The following is a 9,731-nucleotide window of genomic DNA, read 5'->3' on the forward strand; positions in this document are numbered from 1 at the left end:
ACAATTACCGGCAGACTTAACCCTTCCGGCCAGGTTTGCTTGTGTGGTCACCAGTGATCTCCTGTCAGACCTGCGGCCTCTGACGGCTGTGTCCCCTTTCCTGGAAGATGTTCTGAACTTGGAATCGGTTTGTTTTTCTACTTCCCAGCAGAGGCCGAATCACACTCTGAAGTTCCACAGAATGAGGAATGAGTAACAATTACCCTTCACATTGCTAATCATTTGCCCACTTGCGCCCATCAGCTGCCCCCTTGGCGGGCGTTCCCGGGTGTGCGGCCGTGTATGCGCTGACGAGCACGGGTGAGCAGGTCCCGGAGCAGAACGGCCTGAATTCAGGTCCAGCTCTGCCGTGACCAGCTGGGGACCCTCGGGCATGGCTGGTGGGAAGGCAAGATGGTGCAGCCTCTGTGGAGAAGTTTGGCAGTTCCTCAAAAATTAAACATAGAATTGCCATTTGACACAGCAATCCCACTCCTAGTGAATACCCAAAAGAGTTGAAAGCAGGGACTCGACAGATCCTTGTATACCGGTGCTCACAGCATTATTCATAATAGTAAGAGAGAATTCTTCCTGCCTCACGACCTTCAAAGAAGACTTTTTCCTGCCTTCGGGCTTGAACTAAAACATAGCTCTTCCTGGGTCTCCAGCCTCCTGGCCGTCGGCATTGCTTCTCCTGATTCTCAGGCCTTCGGATGCAGACAGAACAACATGACTGGCTCACCTGGGCCTCCAGCCAACTCACCCTGCACATCTTAGGACTTGTCAGGATCCATAATCATGCAAACCAATTCCTTATGATAAATCTCTGCTATATATTATAATAAATAATATAATGAAACAAATATGAAGAGATTTATTATGTATATATATAGGATACATGCATCCCTCCATATATATGCCTATATAAGACATACATGTGTATAAAAAAATACCTCTCCCACTGGTTCTGTTTCTCTGGAGAACCTGGACCAACACTGGCAGGAATGCAAGTGAGAAAGCGACACCCGTCAGTAAAGGTGTGAGAGTCTGGGAGTTTCTATTTGGTTTGAGGGAAACAGGTTCCTAGTGGAGCTCACGCTTAGCTGGGCCTCACTGGTATCATTTCTACAGACGGGGGTAGGAGGGCTGGAGAGGTCAGGGAAGAGAGAGAGAGAAAATCCCAAGCAGAAGCAACACTGTGAGCAAATACAGAGAGACAGGAAATCTGTGGCAGCATTTGAAAACTAGTGCGTCAAGCCTAGCACATTATAGCTTGTTGCTTGCTTGAGCCATCATATAGGAAGCAATAGAAGATTGGGACCCACGGAACCGAAGCGGGTGATGAACTCACCAGACGCCCCCCGAGCTAGACCTGTTTTAGCTCCCACCCTGAGACCCACGGCCTCCAGAGTTAAATACCATCTACTGGCCCCGGCATGCCTTCCCTTCCTCTTTCCCACACCCCCCTCCAATGACCCCGCATTTCAGCCAAAGAAGGCTTGAGATTTCCAGAGAAAGCCCAGGAACCCGGGTGTAGGTGGCAACTGACTTAGCCAACGTGAAAAAGCCAGCTGCTGAACTCCCAGGGGGGACTGCTGAGAAGCACACAAATTATTTCCCCAAATCCTCAAAAGCCTCAGGAATTGGCAGTTGCCAGGACTCTGGAACGGAAGGTGTGTGAGTAAGCAAGCAGGTCTCTATTCCTGGGCACCTGTCCGCCCCGCACTCCCATGGAGGTCTGTAGGGCTAATCTCTGGACGGGGCAGAGCAGAGGCCTCCGAGCTGGGAGACACCGGGCACGGCGAGAGCCCTGCTGTGGTCTCGGAACTGGAGGGCGGCCTGTGTGCGCGCCGAATGTGCCAAAGTGCTGCGGCCGCCGCTTCCTTTCGGCAACCGAGACGTGGGGGCCAAACCGTTTCCCTCCTGGAAGGAGATTGCTAGATTCTTCTCCACAAAATCAGACTAGCCCAAGAGGGAAGACGGAAAGATCCAGATGTTTGGGAATTCTCACAGCAAACAGCCCCATCTAGATACCCACCCCACACAGAGCTTCCATTTAGCGCTTTGGTTCCTGTGCCAGATATGCCCCCTCTGCAGCTCCAGACCCCCTCCCCGGCTCGCCCTCCGCACAGGGAAGCTCCCAGGCATGGAGGCCATGAGCAGGCTCCTGCTCTCCCCGACTTCGGCTTGGCCAATGTGAGACCCAGGAGGAAGGCCGCAGGAAGGGAGGTTGGGGCATTTGTCCCTCTGTCCCCTCACATGGGTCACCTCAGGCTGCCTTTGTTTCTCAACCCAAGTGACAGCTCTCCTACACTCTGCCTTTGTAAGGAAATCCTCCTGAAATTACCCTAATTTGAGTGAACCATATGTTTACTACGAGGGCCTGACTGATACAGTTCCCTATTCATAAGTGAGCAGACAGCCAAGGATTACCAGAGAGCTGAGAAAAGATACAAACAAACAAAGATAGGAAGAAAAGCAAGCAACTTGTAAACAGTCTGGGAAAAAGACTTTAAAAAAAAAAGGATCACTGATGTCCTCAGGGACACATTGGAAGATCTGGTATCCGTGAAACAAAAAGGGATGCTATTCATGGGACAGTTGGAAATTAAAAACGGGGCACCAGAAATGAAAAGAGCTGTGGTGACAAAGTTAAATGGAAGTGTTGAAAGATAAATGTCCCAGAAGCTAGAGCAAGAAAACCCGAAGAAATGAGAAAAAGATAAGAAAAATAGAGAAACAGTCCAAAAAGTACACTATTTGAATAACAGAGGGGAAAGGAAAAAGAGAGGAGAAGAAATAACTAAAGTAATTCAGGAAGATTTCTCAGAACTCAGGGACCTGGGTTTCTGCCCTGAAAGAGCCAGCTGAGAGCCTCCTCCCACAAGGGACAAGACTCGAGGCACACCAAGGGGACCCTGAAGACAAAGGAAGACCACAAACTCTCAGAAGCAGAGGGAGGGTTATCCCCACAAAGGACCCATGTGCTGGTTATCCCTCTATTGTTTCACAGCTTTTAATGCCTTCTCAGTGATAACCGATAGGATTCCTGAAGCATTTCTGCCTTACAGAAATGCTAAGCTTCTAGGTAGAGGGAGGTGGAGGGACATTGAGGGAGAAAGGGGCTTTTCCTTTGGGTTCCAGCAGCTGCGCCCTAGGCAGAGATGGGTGGAAAGATGCTCTGCCCTAGACATGCACCCCCTGTCCTCCCTTCAGACAGGGCACTGTGCATCCCAGGCTGCTGCCTGGCTGGCTGCCTGTGTCCTCAGGGCTTGCTTCCTGCCTGCCCAGTGACTGCAGACCGGCTCCGGCCCAGCAAACCAACCACTTCTCTGCCATCCATTGGGCTGCAACTCTACCTTCTCCAGTGAGGTCTGAACCCCTGCCCTGGGGGAGGATCCCTTCCAAATGTCTTCTTCCTTGGCCGCCCTCAGCCCTCAGGTACCACAGAGTTCTTTTACATCTTATAATAATAATTTTGTCATGGCTTAATACTTCTTTATGGTAAAATTCCCTGTTTATTTTTTTTTAAGATTTATTTATTTATTTGAGAGAGAGACAGAGAGAGCGAGCAAGGAGAGTGGCAGAGGGAGAGGGAGAAGCAGTCTCCCCACTAAGCAGGGAGCTGGAAACGGGGTTCAATCCCAGGACCCGGAGACCATGACCTGAACCGAAATCAAGAATTAGACGCTTAACCAACACTGAGCTTACCCAGGTGCCCCTAAAATTCTCTGTTTAAATCACTGTGTGATTCTGTCTCCTGATTGGACCCCAGAGTCAGAACAGGTTGCTCTCAACAGCAATACTAGAAGGTGACGGAGCAAAGTTTTCAAAAATTGTGATGGGGAAACATTTCCAGTCTAGAATTCTACACCCAGCCAAAATATGAGTCACACTGGGAGAGAATAAAGACATTCGAAATAAACCCCTGAGAGTTTGGAGCTTCGCACACAATGTGGCCAGTAATAGAACAGGCCTGTGGGATCTGGAGGAGGGAAAAGGCAGCAGAGACCCTCAGGCCCCCCTGGGCTCAGGTGGGAGGAACAGGCCTGCACCTGCCTGCACAGAGATGTCTGTGGGTCTGGAGCAAAAGGCAGTCCGCGTGGCCCCACCAAGCATGTCCTCCTTACTTTCAGAACCAGGCTCTCGCCTCCAGACAGACTTAGCGGCAGGGCTCGCAGGGACTTTCCAGAACCTTCACTGCCCCTCCCCACTCCCATGCCCTCAGCCCTCAGAGTCCCAAGTTAAACAATCAAAGATGCACACTTCTGCCTGCAGGCACCACACCCCATCCCCTTCCTGGGCTGCCACCTCCCACCCCAAGGTGACCGCGGGGAGGGGAGTGGAGGGGAAGAAGGCCGGATTCACTTGAGAAATGAATAAGTTGGGAGTTGGCCCCATTGTTATCTCTGAGCCACAGGAAAGCGCTGGATGGCAAGAAGGACCCAAAAAGCTATTGAGTAGGGTGGGACAAGCTCTCTTCCACTTAGTACCCCTCAGGCCCTGGCTTATTTCCAGGATAAGGCTGAGTGTGTCAGAAAAAAGGGTTCCCAGAAACCACTCCACTTTTATCTCCAGGCTCATCTCTCGCCGCTCTCTTTACTGCCTGGGCTCCAGCCACAGCAAACAGTGTTCTTGTGCTCACATCCCCCGGCTTGATGTGGGTGTGCGTGCGGTTCCTGCCTGGGGCCCCACACTTAGAGCGCTCTGCACCCCCGCCCCCTCCACACACACACGTGCAGCACAGCGTGTCCCTGAGGCGGGCACGTGGTTCAGTCCGAGGACAGACGAGATACCTCCTCTCTCTGGCTCCGGATGGGGATTGCGGTGAGTGCAGGTGTCAGGTCTGGGAAATGATACAGCCCTTCAGCGGCTCCAGGAGGAGCCAGCCTGGGGCCACCATCACCCAAAGGACAACCACACCAGCCTGTTTGGACCTTGCTGACTCCAGCCCAGGGTCAGCAAACCCTCGCTCCCTGGCCGCATAGGGCCACCGCCTGTTTTTTAATAGCACGCGATGGATGAATCTCACGAATATAAAAGAAGCCAGACACAAAATTGTACAGAGTACATGATTCAATTTATATAAAATGAAAAAGCTGGCAAAACTGATTTATGGTGGTTGGGGCACCTGGGTGGCTCAGTTGGTTAGGCGTCTGCCTTCAGCTCAGGTCATGGTCTCAGGGTCCTGGGATCGAGCCCCGCATCGGGCTCCCTGCTCAGCAGGGAGTCTGCTTCTCCCTCTGCCTGCCACCCCCCTGCTTGTGCTCTCTCTGACAAATAAATAAAACCTTAAGAAAAAAATGTTATCAGTCTTGCTGGGGGGATCATCAATTTTAGTAGTCCGTTCAAGAAAACAACTTTTGCTTTGTTGATTCATACTATTTATATATTATATGATTCATATATGTTGATTCATACTATTCCATTAATTTCCATTCTTAGATTTGTTATTTCCTTCCTCCTATGTTCTTTGGGTTTTTCAGATCTTGAAAATTATTTATTATATCATTCATTTTTAGCCTTCTTTTCTAACATATGCATTTAAAGCTATAAATTTCTTTCTTTCTTTCTTTCTTTCTTTCTTTCTTTCTTTCTTTCTTTCTTTCTTTTTTAAGATTTTATTTATTTATTTGAGAGAGAGAGAATGAGAGAGATCACATGAGAGGGGTTAGGGTCAGAGGGAGAAGCAGACTCCCTGCCGAGCAGGGAGCCCGATGCAGGACTCGATCCCGGGACTCCCGGATCATGACCTGAGCTGAAGGCAGTCGCTTAACCAACTGAGCCACCCAGGCGCCCAAAAGCTATAAATTTCTTTCTAAGCATGGTTTTATCTGCATCCCATAAGTTTTGGTATGTTGTAATCTCTCTGTTATTTAGTTCAAACTATTTTCTCATTTCCATCGTGATTTGCTCTTTTATTCATGGATTATTTAGAAGGGTATTGCCTAATTTCCAACCATTTGTAGATTTTCTACCTATCTTTTTATTATTACTATCTTAAGTCCACTGTGGTCAGAGAACCTACTCTGTATTACATTAATCCTTTAAAATGTGTTGAGATCTACTATATGGTTTAATAGATCATCAATTTTGTTCAATGTTCTATGTGCTCTTAAACGAATATGAATTATGTAATTCTGGGTGGTAGTATTCTATATATCACATTCCATCAAGTTTCTTAATTGTATTTTTTCAAATTTTCTATATTTTTATGTTTTTATCTCCTTATCCAATTATTACTGAGAGAAATGTGTTAACATAACATATGGCTTTGTCTTTTTGTCCTTTTAATTCTGTTCATTTTTGCTTTATATATATTTAGGCAAATGTTGTCAATTACATATAATTCAGAATTACCATCTGAACCTTTCTGGTCTTTTGGTTATTATGAAATTTTCCTCTTTATTTCTAATAATACTTCTTAAAAAAAAGATTTATTTATTTTAGGGAGAGAGAGCACGTGAGCAGGGGGAGGGGCAGACGGAAAGAACCCAGGCAGACCCCCTGCTGAGCTCAGAGCCCCACACTGGGCTCGATCCCACAAGCCAGAGATCAGATCAGAGCCAAAATCAACAATCCGGTGCTCAACTGACTAAGCCAACCAGGAGCCCCTCTAGTAATATTTCTTGTCTTAAAATCTACTTTCTTATAGAAGTATAGTCTGCCAGCTTTCTTTTGGTTACTATTTGTATTGTATACCTCTTCTTTTCCTCTTAACCTTCCTATTGCTTTAAATTTTTTTTTTTTTTTAAGATTTTATTTATTTGCGAGAGAGAGAGAATGAGAGACAGAGAGCATGAGAGGGAGGAGGGTCAGAGGGAGAAGCAGACTCCCTGCTGAGCAGGGAGCCCGATGTGGGACTCGATCCTGGGACTCCAGGATCACGACCTGAGCCGAAGGCAGTCGCTCAACCAACTGAGCCACCCAGGCGCCCCCTATTGCGTTATAGTTAACAGATGTTTTCTAAGCAGCATACAGTCGAGTTTTATTTTTTATACAATTCACAGTGTTTGTCTTTTAATTAGCATATTTTGTTATTTACATTCAGTTGAATTACTGATATATTTGGAGTTGAATCTTTTTTTATATTTATTTATTTATTTGAGAGAGAGAGCGTACAAGCAGGGGGAGCGGCAGTCAGAGGAAGAGGGAGAAGCAGGCTCCCCGTTGAACAGGGAGCCCAACTTGGGGCTCGATCCCAGGACCCTGGGGTCATGACCTGAGCCGAAGGCAGACGTTTAATGGACTGAGCCACCCAAGCGCCCCTTGGATTTGGAATCTTACCATCTTATCATTTCTTTTACATTTAATCTCACTTCTTCCATTTTTTCTTTTCCTGCTACTCTGAGTTCTTTGGATTAATTTAGTATTTTTATTATTCCTTTTTTCCCTCTATTCAAATCTTAGTTATACATTCTTTTAATATTTTTATTGGTTACCCCAAAGCAGTAATTCTTAAACTTTGGTTGCAAGAATGCTTTATATTCTCAAAAATTATTGAGAACACCACTAAATATCCACATGTAAAAGAATAAAGTTGGACCCTTATCTAAAACTACATACAAAAACTAACTCAAAATGGATCAAAGGCCTAAATATAAGAGCTAAAACTATCAAAACTCTTTGAAGAAAACATGGAGGTAAATCTTTGTGAACTACTGGCAGTGGATTCTTAGATATGACACCAGAAGTTCAAACAACATGAGAAACAATGGGTAAATTGGAATTCATGAACACTAAACACATGTGCATCAGAAGACACTGTGAACAATGCCCTGGTGGTTCAGTTGATTAAGCGTCTGCCTTCGGCTCAGGTCATGGTCCCAGGGTCCTTGGATCAAGTCCCACATTGGGCTCCTTGCTCAGCAGGAAGCCTGCTTCTCCCTCTGCCTCTGCCTGCCACTCCCCTGTGTGTGTTCTCTCTCTCTCTCCCTATGACAAATAAATAAATATATTTTTTTAAATAGGCTTTATTTTTTTTTTAAGATTATTTATTTATTTATTTGACGGAGAAAGAGACAGTGAGAGAGGGAACACAAGCAGGGGGAGTGGGAGACGGAGAAGCAGGCTTCCTGCTGAGCAGAGAGCCCGATGTGGGACTCAATCCCAGGACCCTGAGGTCATGACCTGAGCCAAAGGCAGATGCTTAATGACTGAGCCACCCAGGCGCCCCTAAATAAAATATTTTTTAAAAAAAGACACCGTGAAGAGAGTGAAAGGCAACCCACGGAATGGGAGAAAATAATTTGTAAATCATATATTTGATAAGGGTTTAGTATCCAGAATATGTAAAGAACTCCTACAATTAAAAAACAAAAAGACCGGGCGCCTCGGTGGTGCCTGGGTGGCTCAGTTGGTTAAGCGACTGCCTTTGGCTCAGGTCATGATCCTGGAGTCCCTGGATCGAGTCCCGCATCAGGCTCCCTGCTCGGCAGGGAGTCTGCTTCTCCCTCTGACCCTCCCCCTCTCATGCTCTCTGTCTCTCATTCTCTCTCTCTCAAATAAATAAATAAAATCTTTAAAAAAAAAAAAATGGGGAAAGAACTTGAATAATTTCTCCAAAAAAGATATACAAATGACCAACAAGCACATGGTCAACGTCCTTAGTCATGAGGGAAAACACAGATCAAAAGCACATGAGATAGGATGGACCTAGAGGGTATTATACTAAGTGAAATAAGTCAGACAGAGAAAGACAAATACCATATGATTTCACTCATATGTGAAACCTAAAAAACAAATGAATAAACAAACAAACAAAAAGCAGAAGCAGACCCATAAATAGGGAGAACAATCAGGCAGCTGCCAGAGGGGGGTGTGGGGCCTGGGCACATGGCTGAAGGGGAGTGGAAGGTGCCCACTTCCACCTACAGAATGAGTAAGTCGTGGGAGTCAGAGGCATAGACAATAGAGTCATTGGTATTGTAATAGCGTCGTATGGTGACAGAGGACGGCCACACTCACCACAGAGCGCAGTACAGACTCGTGGACTCCATGTTGTACATCGTACATCAACTCTACTTCAGTTCAAACATAAAGCACAGTGAGACACCACTTCACACCCATAGTAGATGGCTGTAAGGAAAATTTAAAAATAAATTAAGAAAAAAGGAGAAGAACAAGTGTTGGCAAAGATGTGGAGAAATTGGAACACTCGTGCATTGTTGATGGGACTATAAAATGATGCAGCCACTGTGAAAAACAGTTTGGTGGTTCCTGGATAAGTTAAACATAGAACTGTCAATATGACCCAGAAATTCCACTTCTAGTATATACTCAGAAGAACTGAAAATGGGCATTCAAACAAAAGCTTGCACATGAATGTTCATAGCAGCCCTAGAGACACAATAGCCAAAAAGTGGAAACAACCCAAATGTGTATCAACAGGTGAATGGACAAACAAAATGTGGTTTCACACAATGGAATGTTATTTGGTCCCCCCAAAAAGAATCAAGTACTGATAAATTATAACACGGATGAGCCCTGAAAACATCATGCTAAATGAAAGAAGCCAGAGAAACAGAAGGCCACATATTGTATGTTTTAATTTATATGAAATACACAGAATAAACAGATCCATAGAGACAGAAAGCAGATTCGTGGTTGCCAAGGGCTGGGGGACGGAGAAATGGGAGTGACTGCTTCATGGCGCAAGGTTTCCATTCAGGGTGACGAATGGGTTCTGGAACCAGATAGTGGTAATGGTCTGAATGTACTTAATGCCACTGAATTGTGCATTTTTAAATGGT

This window comes from Halichoerus grypus, chromosome 7 (genome assembly GCF_964656455.1).
Source record: "Halichoerus grypus chromosome 7, mHalGry1.hap1.1, whole genome shotgun sequence".
Classification (NCBI taxonomy): domain Eukaryota; kingdom Metazoa; phylum Chordata; class Mammalia; order Carnivora; family Phocidae; genus Halichoerus; species Halichoerus grypus.